This window comes from Cupressus sempervirens, chromosome 2 (assembly GCF_028749045.1).
Source record: "Cupressus sempervirens isolate cs-2001-9-10 chromosome 2, ASM2874904v1, whole genome shotgun sequence".
Lineage (NCBI taxonomy): Eukaryota > Viridiplantae > Streptophyta > Pinopsida > Cupressales > Cupressaceae > Cupressus > Cupressus sempervirens.
In genome coordinates this window covers 305,568,696-305,579,454 of record NC_143119.1, presented here as the reverse complement: position 1 = coordinate 305,579,454, position 10,759 = coordinate 305,568,696, and positions in this window count along the sequence as shown.

The following is a 10,759-nucleotide window of genomic DNA, read 5'->3' as shown; positions in this document are numbered from 1 at the left end:
TACTAGATTACCAACACCTTTCATGATTTTATAAGCTTCTTATATGAGGAATGCTAAAAAAAACCTCTTTATAGATTTAACTCTAAAAATGTTTATGAGAAAATTGATTTTGTAAGTGAAGTCAATTTTAGTTTGTATAAAAAAATACAATTGAAATATTTTTATGTGAAAAATAATTCTCAATTATTTTAAATTAACATACTCAATAATAATGTAATTTTTCATTTCTAAACTAAAAGATTATCATCTCTAATATTCTAGAAAAGGTAATAATCAAGATGACAATGTATTCTCACACTTGAACATTACAAGTTTATCTCATGAAGAGATGCTGAAATATGGTGTATGGTCAATTGTATACCTTTTTATTTCCACACTTATTATCATCCTTTAAAAATAATAAAGAAATTATTATAGTAATTTGATTTCTAATCTGTCTCAAATGGGATAGAGAACATGGATTTAATGGTTTGGATGTTGTTCACATAGAGATAGATTTACTAAGCAATAATTCCTACCATCAGACAAACATAGGGGGCACAAATTTGAATCAAGAATAGATTTACTAAATGATTCATCTTTCTTCATTTTCTTTATTTTATCAAAGGGCACAAATTTGACTAAAATTCCTAATAAACTTTCCATTAAAAGTTTACAAACCATGGAAACTTCTACAAATCACCTACATTTCTTTAAGGTAGCCAAATTAATATTGCCTCAATTTTTTAAGGATTCATCTTTAGATTGCCTTTGGAAATTACAAATATTGAGTGTACCAACTCTACCTTAATTAACTCACACTTTTCCAAATTAATCATCAATTTCTCCTCTTGAAGCCTCTGCAACACTAGAACCAAATGCTTCATATCTTCTTTAGTGCTTCTAAACACAAGAATATCATCAAGGTAAAAAACTACAAAATTTTCAATAGATTCCTCAAGTCCCTCATTCATTAGGTGCATAAAGGTACTTGGCACATTTCTAAGGCCAAATGGCATGACTAGCCAGTCATAAATACCCCAAGTGGTCTTGACAAAAAAAATTCATTAATCTCCTTGCTAGATTAAGATTTGATGGTAACTAGATTTTAAATATATCCTAAGGTAGTAGAAAAGTCCACCCAAATAGTCCAAAAGATCTTCAAATCTAGGCATTTGAAACCTATACCAAATGGTATTTTTTTTAATGGCCCTTGACTCAATACAAAATCTCCACATCCCATCCTTTTTAGGGGCTAATAGTATGGCCCAACTACATAAGGACTTAGACTTTTCCTGATCAACCCTTTGTCTAAGAACTATTCAATATAATTAGATTTTTTTTTCATTTTGGCTCAGCTCGGTGTTATCTTATAAGGGGGTTTATTTGGAAAAGTTACGTTAGGGATGAAGTTTTTCAAATGGATAATTTATCTCATGGGTGCTACGATATTAGGAAAATATTCTTCCACTATACCTTGTATTAATCTAATAATCCCTAAACTTCCTCAGGAACATCCTTCTGCTTAGGATCCATTACTTTAAATTGGTCCTTAGGTTTTTAAATTAAGACATACACATAACTATTGTATTCCCCAATAATACTCATGAATTCTTTACCATATACCAAGATGCCATTTTATCACACTTGTCTTTCTATCACACCATTAGGTAATGGATCCATCCTAAACTTTTTTCCATTATGGGTAATTATGTAAGTGTTCTTTTTACCATTGTGTTGACCATATAGATCATGTAAATCCATGTACACCATTGTAGTAAATAAAAAGCATCTATGGGAGTAATTTCACACATCATCTTTTCCTTGTATTCCCCTATTTCAAATTCAACCAAAGACTATTCATCTACCATGAAATATTATCTCTTATTTTAAAGGGAAAAAAACATATGAGGCCTATAAGAACCCTCCTTTGCTATCATTCTATACTTAGTTGTTAAAGTTCTATATGACTCTCCTATAGATGTGTCAACCATTATTTGATATTTGAAATGTAATACTTTGATATGTTGAGTAATTGATTATACCAAGTTGTAACAATTTCCTACTTGTAGTGATGATGCTTTCATTGCTCTTAGTTAGTTAATGAAATTAATTTTATGATGATTCCATATGGTGTGTCTTAGAAAGGTGTTTATTATGTCCTCGTGATGATGAGATATTCATGTTAGAATATGATGCTATTTATATTTAGGATTTACTATTATACTTACCTTATACTTCCATGTGTATGGTGTTCGTGTTTGTTTTACATTTATGTTTGACGTGTCTAATATAATTGAGGGAGGCGGTTGTAGTCACCTGCTAGTTGGGATCTACATGACGTACCAATCCCCACAATTATCTATTTATCTTAGATATATATGCACATGTGCATGCTCATATTTTGTACAAATTTGCAGGTACTAGGCATCGACTTCCCTAAATAGCTAAGATGAGTGTTCCCTATTGCAATAACTCAATGGTAAGAATGGGGAGATAATGTTCAAGTTTAGAATCCTAGCCATAACCTAATTACTTGTCTTGAGAATGAGGACATGTATTTGACTTTACATCTTTTTTATACCCATGAGTTTATCTTTGTCTGTGTTGTTTAATTTTGAGTTTTGGTCAGTTTTGGTAATGTTGCTTATATGTGGATTCGGCTATGTGATTTATTTAGTAAATTATTTCATTATAATATTTGGGTTAATCATATAATATTGATAATTATTAAATATTATTTGACTTAAAAGAAAATATTAAAATATGAGAATATTTAATTAATTAAAAAGTAATTAAATATGTACTTTAATTGGAAAGACTTAATTTGGAAGTCTAAATTAGAAAAATGGTTAAAGAGAAATTAAAATATGATGATATTTAATTAAATATGTTCTTCAAGTTAAAAGTCAAAGTTAAGAAGTTGCATTAAAAATAGAATTAAAAGATTAAAAGATTAAATATTTAATATTGCTTTATTATAATCATTTAATTAATAATAATTAAATTAGAGTTACATTTAAATAATGAGCTTTATTTATTATTATTAATTTAAATAATAAACTCCACTTTAAATAGTGTTTGCACTAATTAATAAAGTGGAGGGAAAGAAAAGAAAAGAAAATAATATTTTAATTAAAAAGTTCTTTAAGTGAGAATGAAAGGATTAAACAATTAAAATGTTTATATTTTTAATAAAGTTAGTGAATTTTGAAATATTGGAGAATAGAAACCCTAGTTAGGGTTATGGTTCTTTATTAGGGGTTAGTAGTTCATTTGAGGGACACACGAGTTTTGAAGAGAAAAAATCATAATTGGGTCAAAAGAATTGTTAAAGTTACAGAGGGTTTTGATTTGCATGCTTTCATAGATTATCTCCAAGTTTAGCTATTATTTTGAGGTGGGATTTGAAAATTCATTGTAGAATTTTATTGAAAGCCCTGTCTACTTCGTGTCTTCCTATGTGCTTGCATAGTACTTATTAATTTATTTTTATTTTATTTTTTGGATGATGAATATGTTGTAGATTTTGAAAATGAAAGCTTATTAATCAAGAAAACTTGACTAAGGAAAACTATAGAAAAATTTAGAAATTTATTATGACTGTATTCTTTTACAATTCTTTCTAATATAGAGAAAAATCCTATTATAGAAAATTGGAAGAAAACAACAAATTGAATAACTAAGGTTTCAATGTTAAATTTTTTATTAGAACTATATAACTAAGTTTTCAACATCAAATTTTTCATTAGAACTATGTCATTATCATGAATTTCCTAAGTAAATATAAATATTCTTCTTATATCTAAAATAATTTGGTTGCAAAATTTATCGAAAAAACAAAAAAGCAATTGAGAGGAAAGCATGTTGTAACTAAATTTGTACATGCATGTGAAAATAAATATACTAAAGATAGAAAACTAAGTATATTATGCTTGCATGATTTGAGATATCAAAGGCATATGAAAATACTAATTGTATATTTATTTTTATTTTATAAAAATATAAATTAATTTTTGAATTTAAAAAAAATAAAATAATAATAACTTTTTTTTAATGATTAATTATTAAGTTTGAAAATATTAAAAAAAAACTATTAAAATTATTTTAAAATTATTTTAAAAATTAAATAAATAAATACTACTTATTTTCTTATAAGTAGATTTTTTATATTAGCTCTGTTTAAAACTCTTAGCACTTGGTTTACAATTTGTTATATATTTATTAATACAAGTGGAGTTATAAACTAATAAATATTTAATTGTGATTTAATTATATTTTAAGAGAAGTTATAGTGCAGCTCACTATATAATTATCTAGTTATGAATATTTAATATTACGAGAGAAATTGTAGATAACTTAATTAATATTATAATTTCAAGTGTGAGTTATCTCTTGTTACATTATGAATTAAAAGAAAAATAAATATTAAATATTAGACTTAAACAGAAGTCAAATTAATATTTTAGAAATGAAATTGATATTAACATTTAATCAAATAATATACATTTATGTTATTAATTAAATCATTTATGATTTAAGATTATTATAATTAATAACATGATAATATTGCATGATATATTTTATATGCACAAAGAGATTTGATGTTTAAATACTTATTGATTTAAATAAGTAGATTAGCACAACAATTTATATTAACATATACATTATTACTTTATTTTTAAACATATCTTTATGACCTAAACTAAACTAAAGAGAAATTGATGGAATTAAATCATATGGCTGAAAACTATGTGGTTTCTTATATTCTATTTATAGTCTTGTGATGTTTATTTTCGTGATGGTTTTCTTTCTGAGTTGTTTAGTTGACCAAGTTAGGATGTGCACTAGAGGCCTTTTTTAGATTTATTTTATGATTATTTGATTTGATGTCATGATGTACTTTATGATTTTAATTGAGATTTATGTTTTATGAGCTTTATGCTATTCAACATTTATGAGAACTCAAGCTTTGAGAACCAATGTTATTTTTGGGTTGCCTGTTAAGGAACTGAATTTGGTTATTATTACTTTTTTGGTATGAGACACAATTATAGTTTGTGAGTTTTGGGAAGGTAGTTGTTAGTGAATAGATTTATCCTTTTAATTGGTTTACCAAATTAACTCTATACCCAAATATCACGAAGACCAAAATCATTCACTACAATTGAGGAAGCACTCTTATCTTACTTTACACTTCCTCTTTGAATTTCTAAAGGTACAGCTCCCTTATTAGATTTGAAATAAAATTGAAATCATTTTCACACTTTTCCCAAAGTGCATAAAGATCTCTCAGCTACTCCTGGGTAGTGAGGTAATTATATAAAAAAAGGAAATGCTCAAAGATGAACAGACTGAAGTAATGTATAGAAGAAAATTCACTTCCAAGAATGAACTTCCACTTAAATTTTAACATGTATCATTAACAATGAATGAAAGAAAAACTTTTAAAGAACCTACAATCAAACAATAGCAATTTGGGATTTTTGAAACGTGGAATCACATTCACAAAGTAATAATAATTCAACACTCTGAACACAAAGTTTCAAAGCATTATTCGAAATTCTCCATATATGTATATTCGAACTTTAATGCACCAAGTCCTTGAAAGCCAAAACATTCATATACTGGTTCCAAAAATATTGTTATCAAAACCAAATATATGTTAAAATATTGCTATCTAATCTCTATTTTCTATCCCCTATTTGCTTAAAATAAAACACAGTTCAATGCCCCAGCATTTATAGTTTTTCAAACCCGAAGGACCTCCATTAAAACCTAGCCCTATCGGATTGGTACAAGAAACAATTATAAAACTAGAAAACAGTTATCAAAAACAAAAGCCCCAACCGGCGACCGCTCAACTCCCAGTATCCGTGTCAGTTTTCTCCTCTCCTCCAATGGTTTGACGCACCAACTTCCAACTCCGAAACGTGGATACAAATTCTTGCATAGCATGGGAGTATGGGTTCTTCAAGCTCATCACCTAGGCTCTGCATGCTTCTTTCTGCCACTTATACTCTTTTACATTTCGGTTCTGATGTCGCATCAAGCTCTCATTAAGGTGCAACATAGATTCAATGCTTGCCAAGGAGGTGAAATCATCGGCCTTCGGTGATTCTTTGTCCCTGATCTGTTCTACTGCCCTGGTGAAACTCTTGATTAACGTTTTAGTGTCCATATTCCTTTCCTCGAATTGTAAGATGCCCATAGAATTAACAATATTTATGTCCTTTACTAGCTCCTCATGCATTCCGGTGATTTTACTTTCGATGCTTTGTATTTCTTTGATGGTCTCTTTGTAAATGGACTCTTTCCAACACATATTGTTCTTCAGAATGAAAAGTATGCAGGGGTCCACGGCCTTCATAGGATTTTCACTCAGGAATTTGGGGACCCAAAAATTTTCAACCTCTGAGACCTATAGAACCACAGCTTGATAGCATGCTAATTCTATTTCTCATATTGGGATCAAGGTTTGAATCTCCCCTAGAAGCATTTCACCTTCAGAGTAGATGCTGACAACTTCAGAAATGAATTTATTTCCTTGATTTATTATGTTATTCGCCCAGTTAGTCATAGCATCAGTTAACAGTTTTCCCTTCTACATCTATTTCATCAATTGCTGACTCTCAATAGAGTTGGGGTCAAAAGGTTGTGGAACCTGGATTATAGGAGAATCGCCTAAGTTGATGAGAGAATCGATATATGCGGCCATCGTCACCACCATTGCCTTTAGCTCTTTCTTTTCCTTGGAATCTCTCTCTGATTGTGTGAGCATGTGGTCAGCAGAGAACTTAAAGAAATTGTTGTCAGTACTCCTATTTATAGAACCTAATTCAAAAGAAGTAACTTGGAACCCTTCATCCTCGATCTCCCCAGATTCTTTCTTTTGTTTATAAGTAGCCACCTCTGCCATGATTTTTTCTGTCACCGAGTTTTTGGTGAGACAAGCATCCATTTTTAATTTCTTTGTCTTAGAACCTCTGGCCTCATATCTAGTGACTATGTCCTTTACTGGTGTGGATACCGGCTGCAGACTTCATTTCTTGTTGATTGAATTTGATAACCATAAAGGGACAGAAGAAATGGTTGACGTTACCTGAGTGTCTCGACTTGTAGTTAAGAATTTAGTCTGATCTATTCTTGGGGGTTCAATGAATTGGACTTCACCATCTACTTCGTCAGGGGAAACAAATTTATCATCTGAACTTTGCCCCTGAGATGTCATCTTCTGTTTCTAAACACTAGCCTGCTTTGAGGCTTTGAATTTGGATTGGGATCTTGTCCTAGGAACTGTAGCTTGCGAATGGGGAGAGGACCTCAGTTTCTTTTCTGGAATCGGTGCGTCCCCTACAATATGAGAAAATGGAATGTTAGATTGAAGTGGTCCTGGGGAAGAAATCACCCTAGGAGAAGACTCATTGATATTTCCTCTTTTTTTCCTCTGTAGCCAGTCATCTGTATAGGTCAATATGGATCTAGCTCTCAAATTAATATCATCTTCCTCCTCTTTGCTCCAGTCTACTACTAGAAACTTTGCCTCATCTGATTCTTCCCAACCAGGTTCAATTAAGTATGAATTGTCTTCAATAATTCCTTGTGTTTTGAACTTCAATCTGAATGAATTGATTTGTTGTACAGTTAATCTAGAATGGTCTTTCTTCAAGACCTCTTCTTCATTTCCACAGTCTCTCCATAGATCTTCTAAATGAGGTGTGTCTGAAAGATTTACTTCAAGGCCAAGGGTTAGAGCTACATATCCCCTACTATCAAAGTTTCTCCTGATATGGTAGAAACCAAGATTGAATCCCAGAAATTGTTTCCAATGATGGAAGCATTATTCATGTTAGCGCAGACTAAGGAGTCCAGTGCGATAGGGAAAGCTATTTTCCAATTCTCCTAAGGAAGATTATCTTTAATGACTAAGAAAAGTTGTCTGCATAATTTGGCCAAAATGAAACAATCGAGAGCATATCGGGGTAATTTTAGAGGTTCATCCTCAAAGCTTCCAACTCTTAAATATGTGAACTTGGGAAATTGAATGAAATGACTCCCATATTGTTGAACTAGCTTTTGTGCCTCAGAAGAAAGTCGTGGTTCCTGAACACACTTTAGAGTCAAATAAATGCTTCCATACACTACATCATGCACCTTACGAAAATCTTCTAAAACTCGGTCTTTCTGCAGCAAAGGAAAATACTGGAAAATGGTTATTTCTTCATTCCATACCCCATGTGGAAGGATAGTGAGATCACATGTACAGACAATACAATAAGTCAAATATGAAGCCATATAGAAATCCTCACAAGATTCTTTGGCCCTTTTGAGTTGGTTCCTCAAGGAATTGGCAATGATCTCCGCCCAATCCATCCACTGCTTGCCTTTCAAGATAATTTCAATATATCTATACATCCATTTTTCAAACAAATACACATCAGTTGAACCCTTCACCCTGTGTAATAATACAACCAGGTCATGTATATGGGGTTTCATGTGATCTTTTGTAATGACTTTGGGTACCTAGACCCACCTCCATAGTTAACTTTGGTCCATTTTCTGGCAAGGGTGTTTCGGAAAATGTTAGGGGTTTCCTAGTATTCAGCCAAAGCTTGAGTGGGTGAAAATGTGGCAAAGGTATTTGTTGTTAATCATAAAATAGATGAAATGGTTTCCCTTGAGATAGAAAGCATTGTGTTGCCATTCGCATCTATTATGCTTCTACTCCTAACATCGTAATGCTCAATACAAAGTTGCAGAAGTTCAGGGCTTACGAAAGCAGGAGGAAAGGTAGTGGCTTTAATCAACCCACTTGTTAACACTTCCATGCACCCCTTAACCTCTTTGGTATTCTCAAGAAATTTTTTTTGCAGCATTTCCACATTTACCCCTTCTAAATTCATATCAAAGATCATTGGTCTCTTACATTCTAGGCTAGAAGCATTGCCAAAAAAGTGCAAGACTGACTTCATTTTCAACAAAACAAGCAAAACCTCTGCTAGACAATCCTTTTGAAAACAACAGATTTGTAGAAAAAAACAAAGATGTCTAAATTCTCACCTGCTTTACGCTAAAAACCAAACGACTTCCTCTACCTTCCTTAACAACTCCTTCTCTATTACAAAGTAGTTTACTGAGCTATTGAACAGTTTTATTAAAGGAAAGATTTGCATGTGAAAGTATTGGATCATTAATGGACATGATGACATATCACCTCATATCAACCTTGGCACGTTCAAAACATTGTAGCATGAGCTTTTCATTTAATGATTTCCCTTTTCACATAAATCAACAATGATCAATTCCGTACAATATCCGATCATCCTTCAAGTCAAAGATCTTTTCTCCCACTCCTAATGATGATGACTTCTTCCTTGGAAAAAGAACAAAATCTTTTGATTTTTGATATCTAAAACGAGCCTTAATTGATTGTGGAAAGGCGGCACGCCGTATTTTAGAAACAAATTATTGCCATCCGTTCTGATCAAGAACTACTTTGAACTGCTTTGAACTGAGAGTCAAAGTGGTTCGAAGTGCTTCAATGAAGGCCACTGCATAAAGAGAACTTCCTACCAAAGGAAGAAGCATTAGTATGAAAATCTTAGGTTGAACTACTTCGAACTACTTTGAGTTAAGGTTCAAAGTGGTTCAAAGTGGTTCAAAGAAAGGGGATCACAACTGCGGAAGCTTGTGACAAGAACATCAAGGAGCGGAGAAGGCAAAAGTGATGGGGAGAAGACTTCAAACAAATATAGGTAGAGGGAGGTTTGAAGGAGGTCCTTGAGAAAAGAATTAGGTGACTCTACACACAACTAATAGGGGCTCTGACTGGGGACTGTGTATGCAGAATACACAGAGAACTCAGAAAAAGGGGAACAAAAATGGAACAAAAACAAATGGGAAAGAAAGCAAGTAGAACAAGAAGAATTAAACACAACAAAATTGCTATGTACATGGCAGGGAACATCAAAACTCAAAATTTGACCAACTTCAAATCCTGCCCATTATATGTAAAAGGCAAATTTGTTCCGTCTGGATATCTCAATCAGAAAGTATTAGGGCCAACAATCTCTGAAATGAAGAATGGACCTTTCCAAAGGGATTCAAATTTTCCATGTGTTCCTTTTGGTTCTTTCCTTTTATCCCACAAGAGTACTTCATCATGCTTAAGGAAGTTTCTTGGTCGAGCTCTTCTGTCAAAGATACGTTTTACATTTATCTGGTGTTCTGTGATATGATCAACCAGTTTGCATCTCTCTTTTTCCAACTTGTGTAGATACATGACTCTTTTTTCCAATGAATTCTTAAAGAATTGATCCTCTATGACTGATTGCAATTTTGCAACTGATAACTCCAAAGGTAAGGATATCTGGGCCCCAATCCCATATACTAGTTCAAAGGGAGCCATTCCAATGGCTCTTTTCGGTGTAATCCAATCTACCCATAATGCTTCATAAAGTCTCTTGTGCCAATCTTGGGAATTATCAGAAACCAATTTTTTAATGATGGCCACTAGATTTTTATTGTTGCATTTTGCTTGCTCGTTCCCTTGTGGGAAGTAGTTTGATGAATCAGCCAAGGATACACCATGTTCATAACAGAAAAGAGATATCTCTTCTGATGAAAAATAAGTGGCATTATCTGAAACTATTTTCTAAGGTATGCCAAATCTGACAAAAATCTGCTCCATTAGGAATTCACACACTACTTGGGAGTTAGATTTCTTTGTTGGTATTTCTTCCACCCATTTTGTGAAATAGTCTATTGCCGTTAAAATGTA